Here is a 20,845-nt window from a genome sequence, read left to right on the forward strand (position 1 = left end):
ATGAAAAGACAGCCCTCAGAATGGGAGAAAATATTTGCAAACAAAGAAACTGACAAAGGATTAATCTCCAAAATTTACAAGCAGCTCATGCAGCTCAATATCAAAAAAAGAAACAATCCAATCCAAAAATGGGCAGAAGACCTAAATAGAGATTTCTCCAAAGAAGATATCCAGATTGACAACAAACACATGAAAGGATGCTCAACGTCACTAAACATTAGAGAAATCCAAATCAAAACTCAATAAGATATCACCTCACACCAGTCAGAATGGCCATCATCAAAAACCTACAAACAATAAATCCTGGAGAGAGTGTGGAGAAGAGGGAACATTCTTGCATTGTTGGTGGGAATGTAAGTTGATACAGCCACTATGGAGAACAGTATGGAGTTTCCTTATAAAACTAAAAATAGAACTACCATACGACCCAGCAATCCCACTACTGGGAATATACCCTGAGAAAACCATTCAAAAATAGTCATGTACCACAATGTTCATTGCAGCTCTATTTAAAAAAGTCAGGACATGGAAGCAACCTAAGTGTCCATTGATAGATGAATGGATAAAGAAGATGTGGCACATATATACAATGGAATATTACTCAGCTATAAAAAGAAATGAAATTGAGTTATTTTTAGTGAGGTGGATGGACCTAGAGTCTGTCATGTAGAGTGAAGTAAATCAGAAAGAGAAAAACAAATACCATATGCTAACACATAGATATGGAATTTAAAAAAAAATGGTTCTGAAAGACCTAGGGGCAAGACAGGAATAAAGACTCAGATGTAGACAATGGACTTGAAGATACAGGGAGAGGGAAGGGTAAACTGGGTCAAAGTGAGAGAGTGGCATGGACATATATACACTACCACATGTAATATAGATAGCTAGTGGGAAGCAGCCACATAGTAGAGAGAGATCAGCTTGGTGATTTGTGTCCACGTAGAGGAGTGGGATAGGGAGGGGGGGGGGGAGATGCAAGAGTGAGGAGATACAAGGATATATGTAAACATATAGCTGATTCACTTTGTTATAAAGCAGAAACTAACACACCAATGTAAATCAATTATACTCCAATAAAGATGTTAAAAAAAGGGAAATCAATAAAAATGTATCATGAATTTTATTCATTATTTATTATTATATTATTTACATATTTATATTACACATTATATTATTTATTATTATTGTTTATGATTCCTTCTCCATTAGGATCATAAAGATTCTTTGCTATACTATTATTTAAGTGCTCCATATTTCTTAAACATGAAACAGATACTCATGTTAAGCTAAAAATAATTCTATTTTTACTACTTCTTTCCAGATAATTCTCTGTGTGTGCTTGAGCGTGTTCATTGGAGAGGAACTTGCACATAGAGATTTGCAGGGAACCACTAAGATGGCTGGCCCCAGACTCCAGTCTACAAAAGATACAAAATAAAGGAAGAAACTCACTATGTAGAAGAGTGTGCTGAACATCAAGGCACAGGGTGTGATAAGCATTTTGCTCACTTTGGATCTTTGGGTTTTCAAGTTCCTGAGTTAGATCAGATCTGCAAATTATAGTCAGACCTCTACCTACCATGCCTGCCAAACATACCTCCTATCATTCATTAATAGGTTAATTAATCCAACTAGCCTCTACCAAATTTCTAATCTGGGTGAGGTTTATGTTAAGGACATTGTTGGCATCTTAGGGTCTAGTAAGGAATTTAAGTCAGGGAAGTAAATAACTTCAGCATAGGGCAGTATACAATCCACACCTTGAAAGGCATGGAAGCAATGTGTTACCAGAGTTCAGAAGAACTAGAAGACTCTCCTAGCTGGGATAACAAGGAAAATATCCATGGAAAATGGAATATTTGAGGAGGTCTCAAAGGATGGAAGTTGTCAATGGAATTTGCCCAGTGCTCCCGCTCTTGTCTCACTCCCTTCAATTCACTCGCCTTTATTCATTCTGTTATAATGCTACCTGGAAAGCCAGCTCCATGTCTTCCTTTTCTGTGTCCAGGGAGCTTTCCCCTACTGAGCCAAGCCACACTATGTCCCCCTGCCCAAAGCTGAGCTTCATCCTTTGCTGTGCTGACATCTTCATGGGGTGAGACTTGTTTTTTCCAGCCACACTGTGAGCAAGCACCATACTTATTTCTTAAGTAGCTTCCACGTTGCCCATCTGTGTTCTGGAAGAGAGCACTGTCCAAATGGGGTCTGGAGTGGGACAGACATTTCAGACTGCTGTCTTTTTTCTCAGCAATATACCCCAGCTCCTGGAGAAGCACACCCATAGGAAAGCCGAATCTTCTGACCATGAGACAGGTGGTTCTGGATAAACTCAGCCCAGTGGCAGGGACTCAACACCCACTGAGCTGATTATCTGAGTTTCCGAGCTGTTTACCCATCTCCAAGTTAACGTTTCTCTCAAAGATGATTACAGAGGAAAGATGTGAACGTAAGCAGAAAAGGTCCTCCATGCCTCATCAGCTCAATCCTCCCATAATTACAGCCCCACCAGATGGGAAGGGCAAACGTATTCCCAGAACGTGATTCCTCAGTATAGCATTCCTCATTCATCATGCTCGGCCCCTGGACTCCTACCCTTCCCCTTCCCCTGCAGCTCCTCCTTCCCTTCCCAGATCTTGTTCTGATTCCCTTCCTGCTTCTTCCAGGACTTGCCCCAGGACCTGAAGCCCCCAGCCCCTCCTTATGGGCAAAGTAGGAGCTTCAGGGCTGGTCGGTGTTGTCACTGTCCTTTTCTTCATGAATTCTTGATAGCTTTCCAATGCGTTATGCCCCTCTAGGAGGACAAAAGGCAGAAGCCAAAAAATAATAACAATAATAAAAAGAAAGAAAAGAAAAAGGAAAAAGGAGAAAAAGATCTTTCATTTCTTCCACACAGTTGGATGTTTTCCCCTGAAGTTCATACGTAAAACTCAGAACAGCATGTGGTGCAAGCAGATAACATATGCCCAGAGGGGGCTGTAGGCCAGCAGAGGGAAGGGCTGACTCCTGTGACCCTAGATGGTTTATCTGATGGTCACACACCTTCACCTGCCTCCCACGATTACAGAAATTGTTGGGTAACCCGGGTTTTTCTGTGACTCTACAGTTCCAACCGGGCCAATGCTGATCTAAAAGTCTGTGTGGAATTTCCCATCTCTTTAGCTGGATTTCATCCATACCTGTTTACTTTTCTATGTTGCAATTCAGTTCTGTTCATCCCATTTGATCCTGTTCAATCCAGATGTATACTGAAGTCTGACATTAAGAATTTTTCATGTTGTTTCACCATTGCCAAGAAGTATGGTGGCAGTGAAGGCTCTACTGCACAACCTGGTTCTTCTCTGAATCCTGGGTCTCTGCCTTTCCTCCTAAGCTAGATACATGGCTGAACAAACAAAAGGGGATCAGAATACTTTTTCTTGAGCTCTGTCTTTTAAGCCTGCACTTACAGTTGGTGCAGAATTCATTCATTGATTCCCCGTGTCCATTAATTGATTGCTCACAGCTTCATGGATCCAGACAGCTTGCGTTAAGTAGTGACAGTCACTGTGCTAAGTGCTAAAGGTTTAATGATGAATGTGAAAAGGATTTTCCTTCATGGGACTGGGACAAATCCATGAATTTCTCTTCTTTCGATCAACTGTTCCCCTCTACCTCTTAAGGGACTTGCCCAGCAGCCCCTACAGCCCTCCTGATTTTTAGCCTTCTTATTCCTCCCTGAAGTTGCATGTCATGCTCAGGGGTGTGGAGTTTGCCCCTGAGTGGAGGAGCAGGTGATAGCTCTCCCTCCCCCAACTGAGGATGCAGCCTTTTTATTCTCTTTAAATCTTAGTTGCTTGACAGCCAGATAGAGCATCTTTTCCCTTTCTGAGTTGGCTTCTTATACTGTCTTCCTCTTGGTGGGCCTTTGATTCTTTCTAGATTGCACTGGAAGTCCAATGAAGCAGTGAGGCTCTGGGGTTACATTTACTCTTTACTGAGTGTGTCTTACACAAGGTGCCATACCAGAGCGGGGGGTTTGAGGATAAATAGGACACAGAGTCTGCCTCCAAGAAACATGATTTAGGTGGAGAAAATCACACATACACACCAAATAATTTTTTTTAAAAAGGCAATTAGTAAAAAGAGGAATATAGTTGAATTTCTGTTTTTGGTGTATCTATCTATCTATCTATCTATCTATCTATCTATCTATATAAAATTGAAGTAAAGTTGATTTACAATGTTGTGTTAGTTTCAGATGTACAGCACAGTGCTTCAATTATACATACATATATATATATATATATTTCTTTTTTAAAAAAATTTTTTTTCAGACCCTTTTGCCTTATAGGTTACTCTAAAATACTGAGTATAGTTCCCTGTGCTATACAGTAGGTCCTTCTTTGTTATCTTTTTTTTTTCCTTTTTTGTGGTACGCGGGCCTCTCACTGCTGTGGCCTCTCGCGTTGCGGAGCACAGGCTCCGGACGCGCAGGCTCAGCGGCCATGGCTCACGGGCCCAGCTGCTCCGCGGCATGTGGGATTCTCCCGGACCGGGTCACGAACTTGCGTCCCTTGCATCGGCAGGTGGACTCTCAACCACTGCGCCACCAGGGAAGGCCGGTTATCTATTTTATATATAGTACTGTGAATATGTTAATACCAAACTCCCAAGTTACCCCTCCCCACCTTTCCTCTTTGAAATATAATATAGTTGAAATTCCTTATTAGTTTAGGAAAAATGGTGAGACTTTTCAGGACTTTAGAGAGATATAGGGTTTACTCAGATCTTGAAGGATATTTAACATAATGGAGAGAACAAATCAACCCTTCCAGCCTTCTTCCCACATCAGTCCTCCATGCTTCTGCGCTCCCTTCTTTTTTTTCTTCTATTTATTCAATACTGCCTCTTCTTATCTTTTTGTTTTTGAAATTTATTTCATTTTAAATACAGCAGATTCTTATTAGTTACCTATTTTAAACGTATTAGTGTATATATGTCAATCTCAATCTCCCAGTTCATCCCACCCGCCCCCCACAACACTATCCCCCCTTGGTGTTCATATGATTGTTCTTTATATCTGTGTCTCTATTTCTGCTGCTTGCAAACCAGTTCATCTGTAATATTTTTCTAGATTTCACATATATGCGTTAATATATGATATTTTTCTCTTTCTGACTTACTTCACTCTGTATGACAGTCTCTAGGTCCATCCAGGTCTCTACAAATGACCCAATTTCATTCTAATTTGTGGCTGAGTAATATTCCATTGTATATGTACCATATCTTCTTTATCCATTCTTCGGTCGATGGGCATTTAGGTTGCTTCAATGACCTGGGTATTGTAAATATTGCTGCAAAGAACATTGTGGTGCCTGTGTCTTTTTGAATTATGGTTTTCTCTGGGCATATGCCCAGTAGTGGGATTGCTGGGTCATATGGTAATTCTATTTTTAGCATTTAAGGAAGGTCCATACTGTTCTCCATAGTGGTTCAGTCAATTTACATTCCTACCAACGGTGCAAAAGGGTTCGCTTTTCTCCACACCCTCTCCAGCATTTATTGTTTGTATATTTTCTTATGGTGGCCATTCTAACTGGTGTGAGGTGATATCTCACTGTCATTTTGATTTGCATTTCTCTAATAATTAGTGATTTTGAGCAGCTTTTCATGTGCCTCTTGGCCATCTGTATGTATTTTTTGGAGAAATGTCTATTTAGGTCTTCTGCCCGTTTTTGAATTGGTTGTTTGCTTTTTAATATCGAGCTGCATGAGCTGTTTATATATTTTGGAGATTAATCTTTTGTTTGTTATTAGTTTGCAAATATTTTCTCCCATTCTAAACATTGTCATTTCCTCTTGTTTATAGTTTCCTTTGTGGTGCAAAATCTTTTAAGATTCATTAGGTCCCATTTGTTTATTTTTTATTTATTTTATTTATATTTTTAACATCTTTATTGGAGTATAATTACTTTCAGTGGTGTGTTATATAACACATCTGGTCTGCTTTAAAACAAAGTGAACCAGCTCTACGTATACATATATTCCCATATCTCCTCCTTCTTATGTCTCCTTCCAACCCTCCCCATCCCACCCCCCTAGGTGGTCACAAAGCACTGAGCTGAACTCCCTGTGCTATGTGGCTGCTTCCCATTAGCTACCTATATTACATTTGGTAGTGTATATATGTCCATGCCAATCTCTCACTTTGTCCCAGTTTACCCTTCCCCCTCCCCATATCCTCAAGTCCATTCTCTACGTCTGCATCTTTATTCCTGTCCTGCCTCTAGGTTCTTCAGAACTATTTTTTTCTTTTAGATCCCATACCTATGTGTTAGCATACGATATTTGTTTTTCCCTTTCTGACTTACTTCACTCTGTATGACAGACTTTAGGTTCATCCACCTCACTAGAAATAACTGAATTTTGTTTCTTTTTATGGCTGAGTAATATTCCATTGTATATATGTGCCACATCTTCTTTATCCATTCATCTGTTAATGGACATTTAGGTTGCTTCCATGTCGTGGCTCTTGTAAACAGAACCGCAATGAATATTATAGTACATGAATCTTTTTAAATTGTGGTTTTCTCAGGGTATATGACCAGTAGTGGGATTGCTGGGTCTTATGGTAGTTCTATTTTTACTGTTTTACGGAATGTCTATACTGTTCTCCATAGTGGCTGGATCAATTTATATTTCCCACCAACAGTGTGAGAGGGTCCCCTTTTCTCCACACCCTCTCCAGCATTTATTGTTTGCAGATTTTTTGATGATGGCCGTTCTGACTGGTGTGAGGTGATACCTCATTGTTGTTTTGATCTGCATTTCTCTAATGATTAGTAATGTTGAGCATCCTTTCATGTGTTTGTTGGCAATCTGGATATCTTGTCTGGAGAAATGTCTATTTAGGTCTCCTGCCCATTTTTGGATTGGGTTGTCTGTTTTTATGATATTGAGCTGCATGTGCTGCTTGTAAATTTTGGAGATTAATTCTTTCTCATTTGCTTCATTTGCAAATATTTTCTCCATACCAAGGGTTGTCTTTTAGTCTTGTTTATGGTTTCCTTTGATGTGCAAAAGCTTTGAAGTTTCATTAGGTCACATTTGTTTATTTTTGTTTTTATTTACATTTCTTTAGGACGTGGGTCAAAAAGGATCTTGTTGTGATTTATGTCATAGAGTGTTCTGCCTATGTTTTCCTCTAAGAGCTTTATAATGTCTAGCCTTACATTTAGGTCTTTAATCCTTTTTGATTTTATTTTTGTGTATGGTGATAGGGAGTGTTCTAATTTCATACTTTTACATGTAGCTGTCCAGTTTTCCCAGCACCACTTATAGAAGAGGCTGTCTTTTCTCCTTTGTATATTCTTGCCTCCTTTATCAAAAATAAAGTGACCATGTGTGTGTGGGTTTATCTCTGGGCTTTCTATCCTGTTCCATTGATCTATATTTCTGTTTTTGTGCCAGTACCATACTGTCTTCATTACTGTAGCTTTGTAGTACAATCTGAAATCCAGGAGCCTGATTTCTCCAGCTCCATTTTTCTTTCTCAAGATTGCTTTTACTATTCGGGGCCTTTTTTGTTTCCATACAAATTGTGAAATTATTTGTTCTAGTTCTGTGAAAAGTGCCATTGGTAGTTTGATAGTGATTGCATTGAATCCGTAGATTGCTTTGGATAGTATAGTCATTTTCACAATGTTGATTCTTCCAATCCAAGAACATTGTATATCTCTCCATCTGTGTTTATCATCTTTAGTTTCTTTCATCTGTATCTTATAGTTTTCTACATACTGGTATTTTGTCTCCTTAGGTAAGTTTATTCCTCGGTATTTTATTCTGTTTGTTACAATGGTAAAAGGGAGTGTTTCCTTAATTTCTCTTTCAGATTTTATATCATTAGTAAATAGGAATGCAAGAGATTTCTGTCTTTTAATTTTGTATGCTGCTACTTTACCAAATTCATTGATTAGCTCTAGTAATTTTTTGGTAGCATCTTTAGGATTCTCTATGTATAGTACCATGTCATTTGCAAACAGTGAGAGTTTTACTTCTTCTTTTCCAATTTGGATTCTTTTTATTTCTTTTTCTTCTCTGATTGCTGTATCTAAAACTCCCAAAACTATGTTGAATAATAGTGGTGAGAGTGGACTACCTTGTCTTATTCCGGATCTTAGAGGAAATGGTATCAGGTTTTCACCATTGAGAATGATGTTGGCTATGAGTTTGTCATATATGGCCTTTATTATGTTGAGGTAAGTACGCTCTATGCCTACACTCTGGAGGGTTTTTATCATAAATGTGTGCTGAGTTTTGTCAAAAGCTTTTTCTGCATCTTTTGAGATTATCATGTTTTTTCTCCTTCAAATTGTTAATATTGTTAATCACATTGATTGATTTGTGTATATTGAAGAATCCTTGCATTCCTGGGATAAACCCCACTTGATCGTGTTGTATGATCCTTTTGATGTGCTGTTGGATTCTTTTTGCTAGTATTTTGTTGAGGATTTTTGCATCTATGTTCATCAGTGATATTGGCCTGTAGTTTTCTTTCTTTGTGACATCTTTGTCTGGTTTTGGTATCAGGGTGATGGTGGCCTCATAGAATGAGTTTAGGAGTGTTCCTCCCTCTGAACACTTTGCAAGAGTTTGAGAAGGATATGTGTTAGCTCTTCTCTAAATGTTTGATAGAATTCACCTGTGAAGGCTTCTGGTCCTGGGCTTTTGTTGGTTCGAAGATTTTTAATCACAGTCTCAATTTCAGTGCTTGTGACTGGTCTGTTTATATTTTCTATTTCTTCCTGTTTCAATCTCAGAAGGTTGTACTTTTCTAAGAATTTGTCCATTTCTTCCAGGTTGTCCATTTTATTGGCATATAGTTGCTTGTAGTAATCTCCCATGATCCTTTGTATTTCTGAATGTCACTTGTTACTTCTCCTTTTTCATTTCTAATTGTATTTATTTGAGTCTTCTGCCTTTTTTTCTTGATGAGTCTGGATAATTGTTTATCAATTATTTTTATCTTCTCAAAGAATCAGCTTTTAATTTTTTGATCTTTGCTATTGTTTCCTTCATTTCTTTTTCATTTATTTCTGATCTGATTTTTATGATTTATTTCTGTTAACTTTGGGCTATTTTTTTTCTTCTTTCTCTAATTGCTTTAGGTGTAAGGTTAGGTTCTTTATTTGTGATGTTTCTTCTTTCTTGAAGTAGGATTGAATAGCTATAAACTTCCCGCTTAGAACTGTTTTTACTGCATCCCATAGTTCTTGAGCCATTGTGTTTTCATTGTCATTTGTTTCTAGGTATTTTTTATTTCCTCTTTGATTTCTTCTGTGATCTCTTGGTTATTTAGTAGTGTATTATTTAGCCTCCATGTGTTTGTACTTTTTACAGATTTTTTCCTGTAATTGATATCTAGTCTCATAGTGTTGCGGTCAAAAAAGATACTTCATACAATTTCAATTTTCATAAATTTACTTAAGCTTGATTTGTGACCCAAGATATGATGTATCCTGGAGAATGTTCCATGAAAACTTGAGAAGAAAGTGCATTCTGTTGTTTTGGATGGAATGTCCTATAAATATCAATTAAGTCCATCATTTTTAGTGCATCATTTAAAGCTTGTGTTTCCTTATTTATTTTCCTTTTGGATGTACTGTCCATTGGTGAAAGTGTGGTGTTAAAGTCCCCTACTATGATTGTGTTACTGTTGATTTCCCCTTTTATGGCTTATACATTTGTTTTATATATTGTGTTGCTCCTGTGTTGGGTGCATTAAATATTTACAACTGTTATAAATTCTTGGATTGATCCTTGATCATTATGTATGTCCTTCTTTGTCTCTTGTAATACTATTTGTTTTAAAGTCTATTTTGTCTGGTATGAGAATTGTTACTTCAGGTTTCTTTTGATTTCCATTTGCATGGAATATCTTTCTCCATCCCGTCACTTTCAGTCTGTATGTGTTCCTAGATCTGAAGTGGGTCCCTTGTAGACAGTATATATATGGATCTTGTTTTTATAATCATCAGCTAGTCTATGTTTTTTGGTTGGATAATTTAATCTGTTTACATTTAAGGTAGTTATAGATATGTATGTTCCTATTACCATTTTCTTAATTGTTTTGGGTTTGTTATTGTAGTTCATTTCCTTCTTTTGTGTTTCTTGCCTAGAGAAATTCCTTTAGCATTTGTTGTGAAGCTGTTTTGGTGCTGCTGAATCCTCTTAGCTTTTTCTTGTCTGTAAAGTTTTTAAATTCTCCATCAAATCTGAATGAAATCCTTCTTGGGTAGAGTAATCTTGGTTGTAGGTTTTTCCCTTTCATCACTCTAAATATGTCCCGCCACTCCCTTCTGGCTTGCAGAGTTTCTGCTGAAAGGTCAGCTGTTAAACTTATGGGGATTCCCTTTTATGTTATTTGTTGTTTTTCTCTTGCTGCTTTTAATGTTTTTCTTTGTATTTAATTTTTGATAGTTTCCTTAATATGTGTCATGGCATGTTTCTCCTTGGATTTATCCTGTATGGGACTCTCTGCACTTCCTGGACTTGACTGACTCTTTCCTGTCCTATATTAGGGAAGTTTTCAACTATAATCTCTTCAAATATTTTCTCAGTCCCTTTCTTTTTCTCTCTTCTTCTGGGATGCCTATAATTCAAATGTTGGTGCATTTAATTTTGTACCAGAGGTCTCTGAGACTGTCCTCAATTATTTTCATTCTTTTTTCTTTTTTCTGTTCTCAGTAGTTATTTCCAATATTTTATCTTCCAGGTCACTTATTTGTTCTTCTGCCTCTGTTATTCTGCTATTGATTCCTTGTAGAGAATATTTAATTTCATTTATTGTGTTTTTCATCAGTTTTTGTTTGCTCTTTACTACTTCTACATCCTTGTTAAACGTTTCTTGTATTTCCTCCATTCTATTTCCAAGATTTTGGATCATCTTTACTATCATTATTCTGAATTATTGTTCAAGTAGACTGTTTGTTTCCTCTTCATTTGTTTTGTCTAGTGAGATTTTGCCTTGCATCTGCATTTGCTGTGTGTTTCTCTGTCTTCTCATTTTGCTTATCTTACTGTGTTTGGGGTCTCCTTTTTGCAGGCTGCAGGTTTATAGTTCCCATTGTTTTTGGTGTCTGCCTCCAGTGGGTAAGCTTGGTTCAGTGGCTTGTGTAGTCTTCCTAGTGTAGGGGACTGGTGCCTGTGTTCAGGTGGATGAGGCTGGATCTTGTCTTTCTGGTGGGCAGGACCACATCCAGTCATGTGTTTTTGGGGTGTCTGTGACCTTATTATGATGTTAGGCAGCCTCTCTGCTAATGGTTGGGGTTGTGTTCTTGTCTTGTTTTTTGTTTGGCATAGGGTGTCCAGCACTGTAGCTTGCTGGTAATTGAGTGGAGCTGGGTCTTACCATTGAGATGGAGATTGGTGGGAGAGCTTTTGCCATTTGATATTACGTGGAGCCTGGAGGTCTCTGGTGGACCAATGGCCTGAATTCAGCTTTCCCACCTCAGAGGCACAAGCCTGATACGTTCCGGAGCACCAAGACCCTGTCAGCCACATGGCTCAGAAGAAAAACAAATAAAATAAAGTTATTAAAATAAAAGATTAAAAAAATAAAAATAAATAAAAAAAAGAAAGAAGAGAGCAACTAAAACAAAAAACAAATCCACCAATGATAACAAACACTAAAAACTATTAAAGAAAACCCCCCAAAACAGATAGACAGAGCCCTGGGACAAATGGTAAAAGCAAAGCTATACAGACAAATCACCCAAAGAATCATACACAGTCACAAAAAGAAAAAAGGAAAACAAAATGTACATATAGGAATGTGAGAGATTTCTGTGCATTAATTGTGTATCCCGCAACTCTAACAAATTAATTGGTTAGCTCTAGTTGATTTCTGGTGGCATCTTTAGGATTCTCTATGTATAGTATCATGTGATCTGCAGTTGGTATTTTACTCCTTCTTTTCCAGTTTGTATTCCTGTTACTTGTTTTTCTTCTCTGATTGCTGTGACCAGGACTTCTAAAATCACGTTGAAAAATAGTGGTGAGTGTGGGTATCCTTTTCTTGTTCATGATCTTTAATGAAATGCTTTCAATTTATCACCATTGAGAATGATGTTGGCTGTGGGTTTTTCATATATGGCCTTTATTATGTTGAGGTAGGTTCCCTGTATGCCCACTTTCTGGAGAGTTTTTGTTTTTGATTTTTAATAAATGGATGTTGAATTTTGTGAAAAGATTTCTCTGCATCTATTGAAATACAGTTTTTATTTTTCAGTTTGTTAATATTGTGTATCACATTGATTGATTTATGTGTATTGAAGAATCCTTGCATCCCTGGGATAAACCCCACTTGATCATGATGTATGATCCTTTTAATGTGCTGGTGAACTCTGTTTGCTGGTATTTTGTTGAGGATTTTTGCATCTATGTTCATCAGTGATATTGGCCTGTTGTTTTCTTTCTTTATGAAATCTTTGTTTGGTTTTGGTATCAGGGTGATTGGCTTCGTAGAATGAGTTTGGGAGCGTTTCTCCCTCTGCTATAGTTTGGAAGAGTTTGAGAAGGATAAGTGTTAGCTCTTCTCTAAATGTTTGATAGAATTTGCCTGTGAAGCCATCTGGTCCTGGGCTTTTGATTGTTGGAAGATTTTTAATCACAGTTTCCATTTCAATGCTTGTGATTGGTCTATTCATATTTTGTATTTCTTCCTGGTTCAGTTTTGGAAGGTTATACCTTTCTAAGAATTTGTCCATTCCTTGCAGGCTGTCCATTTTATTGGCATAGGGTTGCTTGTAGTAGTCTCTTATGATGCTTTGTATTTCTGTGGTATCCATTGTAACTTCTCCTTTTTCATGTCTAATTTTATTGATTTGAGTCCTCTCCCTCTTTTTCTTGATGAGTCTAGATAAAGGTTTATCAATTTTGTTTATCTTCTCAAAGAACAAGCTTTTAGTTTTATTGACCTTTACTATTGTTTTCTTTGTTTCTATTTCATTTAGTTCTGATCAGATCTTTATGATTTCTTTCCTTCTAGGAACTTTGGTTTTGGTTTGTTCTTGTTCTGTGGTTCCTTTAGATGTAGGTTTAGATTGTGTATTTGAGATTTTTCTTGTTTCTTGAGGTAGGATTGTATTGCTATAAACTTCCCTCTTAGAACTGCTTTTAATGCATCCAATAGGTTTTGGGTCGTTGTGTTTTCATTGTCATTTGTCTCTTTGTATTTTTTGATTTCCTCTTTGATTTCTTCTGTGATCTCTTGGTTATTTAGTAACGTATTGTTTAGTCTCCATGTGTTTCTGTTCTTTATGCTATTTTCCCTGTAATTCATTTTTAAATCATAGCATTGTGATTGGAAAAGATGCTTGATATGATTTCAATTTTCTTAAATTTACCAAGGCTGGATTTGAGACACGAGATGTGTTCTATTCTGGAGAATGTTCTGTGTGCACTTGAGAAGAATGTGCATTCTGTTGTTTTTGGTTGGAATTCTTATAAATATCAATTAAATCTATCTGGTCTATTGTATCATTTAAAACTTCTGCTTTCTGTATTAATTTTCTGTCTGGATGATCTGTCCTTTGGTGTAAGTGAGGTGTTAAAGTCCCCCACTATTATTCTGTTACTGTCAATTTCCTCTTTTAGAGCTGTTAGCAGTTGCCTTATGTATTGCTGTGCTCCTATGTTGGGTTCATAAATATTTACAATTGTTATGTCTTCTTCTTGGATTGATCCCTTGATCATTATGTAGTGTCCTTTTTTGTCTTTTGTAATAGTCTTTGTTTTAAAGTCTACTTTGTCTGATATGAGAATTGCTTCTTCTCCATGTTTCTTTTGATTTCCATTTGGGTGAAATATCTTTTTCCATCCCGTCACTTTCAGTCTCTATGTGTCCCTAAGTCTGAAGTGGGTATCTTGTAGACAGCATATATATGGGTCTTGTTTTTGCATCCATTCAGCAAGTCTCTGTCTTTTGGTTGGAGCATTTAATCCATTCACGTTTAAGGTAATTATCGATATGTATGTTCCTATTCCCATTCTCTTAATTGTTTGTGGTTTGTTTTTGTAGGTCCTTTTCTTCTCTTGTGTTTCTCACTTAGAGAAATTCCTTTAGCATTTGTTGTAGAGTTGGTTTCGTGGTGCTGAATTCTCTTAGCTTTTGCTTCTCTGTAAAGCTTTTGATTTCTCCATCGAATCTGAATGAGATCCTTGCTTGGTAGAGTAATCTTAGTTGTAGGTTCTTCGCTTTTTCCACCTTAAGTATATCATGCCACTCCCTTCTGGCTTGTAGAGTTTCTGCTGAGCAATCAGCTGTTAACCTGATGGGAGTTCCCTTTTTATTTGTCATTTTTCCTTTGCTGCTTTCAATATCTTTTCTTTGTCTTTAATTTTTGCCAATTTGATTATGATGTGTCTCGGCCATGTTTCTCCTTGGGTTTATCGTGTATGGGACTCTCTGCACTTCCTGGACTTGGGTGGCTATTTCCTTTCACATGTTAGGGAATTTTTCGACTATCATCTCTGCAAATATTTTCTCGGGTCCTTTCTCTCTCTCTTCTCCTTCTGGGACCCATATAATGTGAATGTTGTTGCGTTTAATGTTTTCCTAGAGGTCTTTTAGACTGTCTTTATTTCTTTTCATTCTTTTTACTTTATTCTGTTCTGCAGCAGTGAGTTCCACCATTCTGTCTTCCAGGTCACTTATCCGTTTTTCTGACTCCATTATTCTGCCATTGATTCTTTCTAGTGTATTTTTCATTTCATTGTAATGTTCATCTCTCTTTGTTTGTTCTGTCGTTCTTCTATGTGTTTGTTCTTTAATTCTTCTAGGTCTCGGTTAAACATTTCTTGCATCTTCTCAAACTTTGCCTCCACTGTTTTTCCATAGTCCTTGATCATCTTCACTATAGTTATTCTGAATTCTTTTTCTGGAATGTTGCCTATCTCCACTTCATTTAGTTGTTTTTCTGGGGTTTTATCTTGTTCCTTCATCTGGTACACAGTCTTCTGCCTTTTCATTTTGTCTTTCTTTCTGTGAATGTGGTTCTTGTCCCACAGGCTGCAGGATTCTAATTCTTCTTGCTTCTGCTGTCTGCACTCTGGTGGATGAGGCTATCTAAGTGGCTTTTGCAAGTTTCCTGTTGAGAGGGACTGGTGTGGGTAGAGGTGGCTGTTGCTCTTTTGGACAGAGCTCAGTAAAACTTCAATCTGCTTGTTGGCTGATGGGTGGGGCTGAGTTCCCTCCCTGTTGGTTGTTTGGTTTGTGGCAACCCAGTACTAGAGGCTACAGGCTCTTTGTGGGGCTAATGGTGGACTCTGGCCGTGCTTATGCCAAGGAGTACTTCCCACTGGAGGACCTTGAAGATGGCGGAAGAGTAAGACGCGGAGATCACCTTCCTCCCTACAGATACACAAGAAATACATCTACACGTGGAACAACTCCTACAGAACACCTACTGAAGGCTGGCAGAAGACCTCAGACCTCCCAAAAGGCAAGAAACTCCCCATGTACCTGGGTAGGGCAAAAGAAAAAAACAGCAACAAAAGAATAGGGACGTCACCTGCACCAGTGGGAGGGAGCTGTGAAGAAGGAAAAGTTTCCACACACTAGGAAGCCCATTCACGGGCGGAGACTGCGGGAGGTGGAAGGGGGAGCTTCGAAGCCGTGGAGGAGTGCACAGCAACAGGGGTTGCAGAGGGCAAAACGGGGAGATTCCCACACAGAGGATCGGTGCTGACTGGCACTCACCAGCCCAAGAAGCTTGTCTGCTCACCCGCCAGGGGCTGCGAGCTGAGGCTCGGGTTTTGGTTGGAGCGCAGGGAGAGGACTGGGGTTGGCGGCTTGAACATAGCCTGAAGGGGTTAGTGCACTACGGCTAGCCGGGAGGGAGTCCGGGGAAAAGTCTGCACCTGTCGAAGAGGCAAGAGACTTTTTCTTTCCTCTTTGTTTACTGGTGCGCGAGGAGAGGGGTTTAAAAGCACAGCTTAAAGGAACTCCAGAGATGGGCATGAGCCGCGGCTAAAAGCGCAGACCCCAGAGACGGGCGCGAGCCACGGCTAAAAGCACGGACCCCAGGGACAGGCAGGAGACGCTAAGGCTGCTGCTGCCGCCACCAAGGGGCCTATGTGTGAGCACAGGTCACTATCCACACCCCTCTTCCGCGGAGCCTGTGCAGCCCGCCACTGCCAGGTTCCCAGGATCCAGGGACAACTTCCCGGGGAGAACGCATGGTGGGCCACAGGCTGGTGCAACGTCACGCTGGCCTCTGCCACCGCAGGCCCGCCCCGCACACAGTGCCCCTCCCTTCCGCCCTCCCCCGGCCTGAGTGCGCCAGAGTCCCCGAATCAGCGGCTCCTTTAACCCCGTCCTGTCTGAGCAAAAAACAGATGCCCTCCAGCGACCTACACACAGAGGCAGGGCCAAATCCAAAGCTGAGCCCCTGTGATCTGTGAGAACAAAGAAGAGAAAGGGAAATCTCTCCCAGCAGCCTCAGAAGCAGTGGATTAAAGCTCCACAATCAATTTGATGTACCCTGCATCTGTGGAATACATGAATAGACAACGAATCATCCCAAATTGAGGAGGTGGGCTTCGAGAGCAAGATCTATGATTTTTTCCCCTTTTCCTCTTTTTGTGAATGTGTATGTGTATGCTTCTGTGTGAGATCTTGTCTGTATAGTTTTGCTTCCACCATTTGTCCTAGGGTTCTATCCGTCCATGGTTTTTTTTTTAAATTTTTTTTCTTAATAATTAATTTTAATAACTTTATTATACTTTAACATCTTTCTTTCTTTCTTTCTTTCTTTCTTTCCTTCCTTCCTTCCTTCCTTCCTTCCTTCCCTCCTTTAGACAACGAATCATCCCAAATTCAGGAGGTGGTCTCTGAGAGCAAGATTTATGATTTTTTCCCCTTTACCTCTTTTTGTGAGGGTGTATGTGTATGCTTCTGTATAAAATTTTGTCTGTATAGCTTTGCTTCCACCATTTGTCCTAAGGTTCTATCCGTCCCTTTTTTTTTCCTAAATAATTATTTTTCAATTCAATAACTTTATTATACTTTATTTTATTTTACTGTATCGTCTTTCTTTCTGTCTTTTTTCCTTCCTTCCTCCCTCCCTCCCTCCCTCCTTTCTTTCCTTCTTTGCTTCTTTCTTCCCTCCTTCCTTCCTTCCTTCCCTCCTTTCTTTCTTTTTTCTTCGTTCTTCTACTAATTCTCTCTACTTTTTCTCCCTTTTATTCTGAGCCCTGTGGATGAAAGGCTCTTGGTGCTCCAGGCAGGAGTCAGGGCTCTGCCTCTGAGGTGGGAGAGCCAACTTCAGGACACTGGTCAACAAGAGACCTCCCAGCTCCACATAATATCAAACGGTGAAAATCTCCCAGAGACCTCCATCTTAACACCAGCACCCAGCTTCACTCAATGACCAGCAAGCTACAGTGCTGGAAAACCTATGCCAAACAGCTAGCAAAACAGGAACACAACCCCACCCATTAGCAGAGAGGCTGCCTAAAATCATAATAAGGCCACAGACACCCCAAAACACACCACCAGACGTGAACCTGCCCACTAGAGAGACAAGATCCAGCCTCATCCACCAGAACACAGGCACTAGTCCCCTCCACCAGGAAGCCTACACAACCCACTGAACCAACCTTAGCCACTGGAGACAGACATCAAAAACAGCAGGAACTATGAACCTGCAGCCTGCAAAAAGGAGACCCCAAACACAGTAAGATAAGCAAAATGAGAAGACAGAAAAACACACAGCAGATAAAGGAGCAAGATAAAAATGCACCAGACCTAACAAATGAAGAGGAAATAGGCAGTCTACCTGATAAAGAATTCAGCATAATGATAGTAAGGATGATCCGAAATCTTGGAAATAGAATGGACAAAATGCAAGAAACAGTTAACAAGGACCTAGAAGAAATAAAGATGAAACAAGCAATGATGAACAACACAATAAATGAAATTGAAAGTACCCTAGATGGGATCAATAGCAGAATAACTGAGGCAGAAGAATGGATAAGTGACCTGGAAGATAAAATAGTGGAAATAACTACTGCAGAGCAGAATAAAGAAAAAAGAATGAAAAGAACTGAGGACAGTCTCAGAGACCTCTGGGACAACATTAAACACACCAACATTTGAATTATAGGGGTTCCAGAAGAAAAAAAGAAAAAGAAAAAGACTGAGAAAATATTTGAAGAGATTATAGTTGAAAACTTCCCTAATATGAGAAAGGAAATACTTAATCAAGTCCAGGAAGCACAGAGAGTCCCATACAGAATAAATCCAAGGAGAAATACGCCAAGACACATATTAATCAAACTGTCAAAAATTAAATACAAAGAAAGCATATTAAAAGCAGCAAGGGGAAAACAACAAATAACACACAAGGGAATCCCCATAAGGTTAACAGCTGATCTCTCAGCAGAAACCCTACAAGCCAGAAGGGAGTGGCAGGACATACTGAAAGTGATGAAGGAGAAAAACCTGCAACCAAGACTACCCTACCAAGCAAGGATCTTATTCAGATTTGATGGAGAAATTAAAATCTTTACAGACAAGCAAAAGCTGAGAGAGTTCCGCACCATCAAACCAGCTTTACAACAAATGCTAAAGGAACTTATCTAGACAAGAAACACAATGGAAGGAAAAGACCTATAATAACGAACCCAAAACAATTCAGAAAATGGGAATAGGAACATACATATCGATAATTACCTTAAATGTAAATGGATTAAATTCTCCCACAAAAAGACACAGATTGGTTGAATGGATACAAAAACAAGACCCTTATATATGCTGTCTACAAGAGACCCACTTCAGACCTAGAGACACATACAGACTGAAAGTAAGGGGATGGAAAAATATATTCCATGCAAATGGAAACCAAAAGAAAGCTGGAGTAGCAATTCTCATATCAGACAAAATAGACTTTAAAATAAGGACTATTAGAAGAGACAAAGAAGGACACTACATAATGATCAAGGGATCAATCCAAGAAGAAGATATAACAATTGTAAATATTTATGCACCCAACATAGGAGCACCTCAATACATAAGGCAAATACTAACAGCCATAAAAGGGGAAATCGACAGTAACACATTCGTAGTAGGGGACTTTAACACCCCACTTTCACCCATGGACAGATCATCCAAAATGAAAATAAATAAGGAAACACAAGCTTTAAATGATACATTAAACAAGATGGACTTAATTTATATTTATAGGACACTCCATCCAAAAACAACAGAATACACATTTTTCTCAAGTGCTCATGGAACATTTTCCAGGATAGATCATATCTTGGGTCACAAATCAAGCCTTGGTAAATTTAAGAAAATTTAAATTGTATCAAGTATCTTTTACGACCACAACGCCATGAGACTAGATATGAATTACAGGAAAAGATCTTTAAAAAATACAAACACATGGAGGCTAAACAATACACTACTTAATAATGAAGTGATCACTGAAGAAATCAAAGAGGAAATCAAAAAATACCTAGAAACAAATGACAATGGAGACACAACGACCCAAAACCTGTGGGATGCAGCAAAAGCAGTTCTAAGGGGGAAGTTTATAGCAATACAAGCCCACCTTAAGAAGCAGGAAACATCTCGAATAAACAACCTGACCTTGCACCTCAAGCAATTAGAGAAAGAAGAACAAAAAATCCCCAAAGCTAGCAGAAGAAAAGAAATCATAAAAATCAGCTCAGAAGTAAATGAAAAAGAAATGAAAGAAACAATAACAAAGATCAATAAAACTAAAAGCTGGTTCTTTGAGAAAATAAACAAAATAGATAAACCACTAGCCAGACTCATCAAGAAAAAAAGGGAGAAGACTCAAATCAATAGAATTAGAAATGAAAAAGGAGAAGTAACAACTGACACTGCAGAAATACAAAAGATCATGAGAGATTACTACAAGCAACTCTATGACAATAAAATGGACAATCTGGAAGAAATGGACAAATTTTTAGAAATGCACAACCTGCCAAGACTGAATCAGGAAGAAATAGAAAATATAAACAGACCAATCACAAGCACTGAAATTGAAACTGTGATTAAAAATCTTCCAACAAACAAAAGTCCAGGACCAGATGGCTTCACAGGCGAATTCTATCAAACATTTAGAGAAGTGCTAACACCTATCCTTCTCAAACTCTTCCAAAATATAGCAGAGGAAGGAGCACTCCCAAATTCCTTCTACGAGGCCACCATCACCTTGATACCAAAACCAGACAAGGATGTCACAAAGAAAGAAAACTACAGGCCAATATCACTGATGAACATAGATGCAAAAATCCTCAACAAAATACTAGCAAACAGAATCCAACAGCACATTAAAAGGGTCATACACCATGATCAAGTGGGGTTTATTCCAGGAATGCAAGGATTCTTCAATATACACAAATCTATCAATGTGATAAACCATATTAACAAATTGAAGGAGAAAAACCATATGATCATCTCAATAGATGCAGAGAAAGCTTTTGACAAAATTCAACACCCATTTATGATAAAAACCCTGCAGAAAGTAGGCATAGAGGGAACTTTCTTCAACATAATAAAAGCCATATATGACAAGCCCACAGCCCACATTCATCCTCAATGGTGAAAAACTGAAAGCATTTCCACTAAGATCAGGAAAAGACAAGGTTGCCCACTCTCACCACTCTTATTCAACATAGTTTTGGAAGTTTTAGCCACCGCTGTCAGAGAAGAAAATGAAATAAAAGGAATCCAAATCGGAAAAGAAGAAGTAAATCTGTCACTGTTTGCAGATGACATGATCCTATACATAGAGAATCCTAAAGATGCTACCAAAAAACTACTAGAGCT

The sequence above is a fragment of the Aethalodelphis obliquidens genome, unplaced genomic scaffold, assembly GCF_003676395.1.
Source record: "Aethalodelphis obliquidens isolate GAN/ISIS:26980383/991018 unplaced genomic scaffold, ASM367639v1 scaffold32, whole genome shotgun sequence".
Lineage (NCBI taxonomy): Eukaryota > Metazoa > Chordata > Mammalia > Artiodactyla > Delphinidae > Aethalodelphis > Aethalodelphis obliquidens.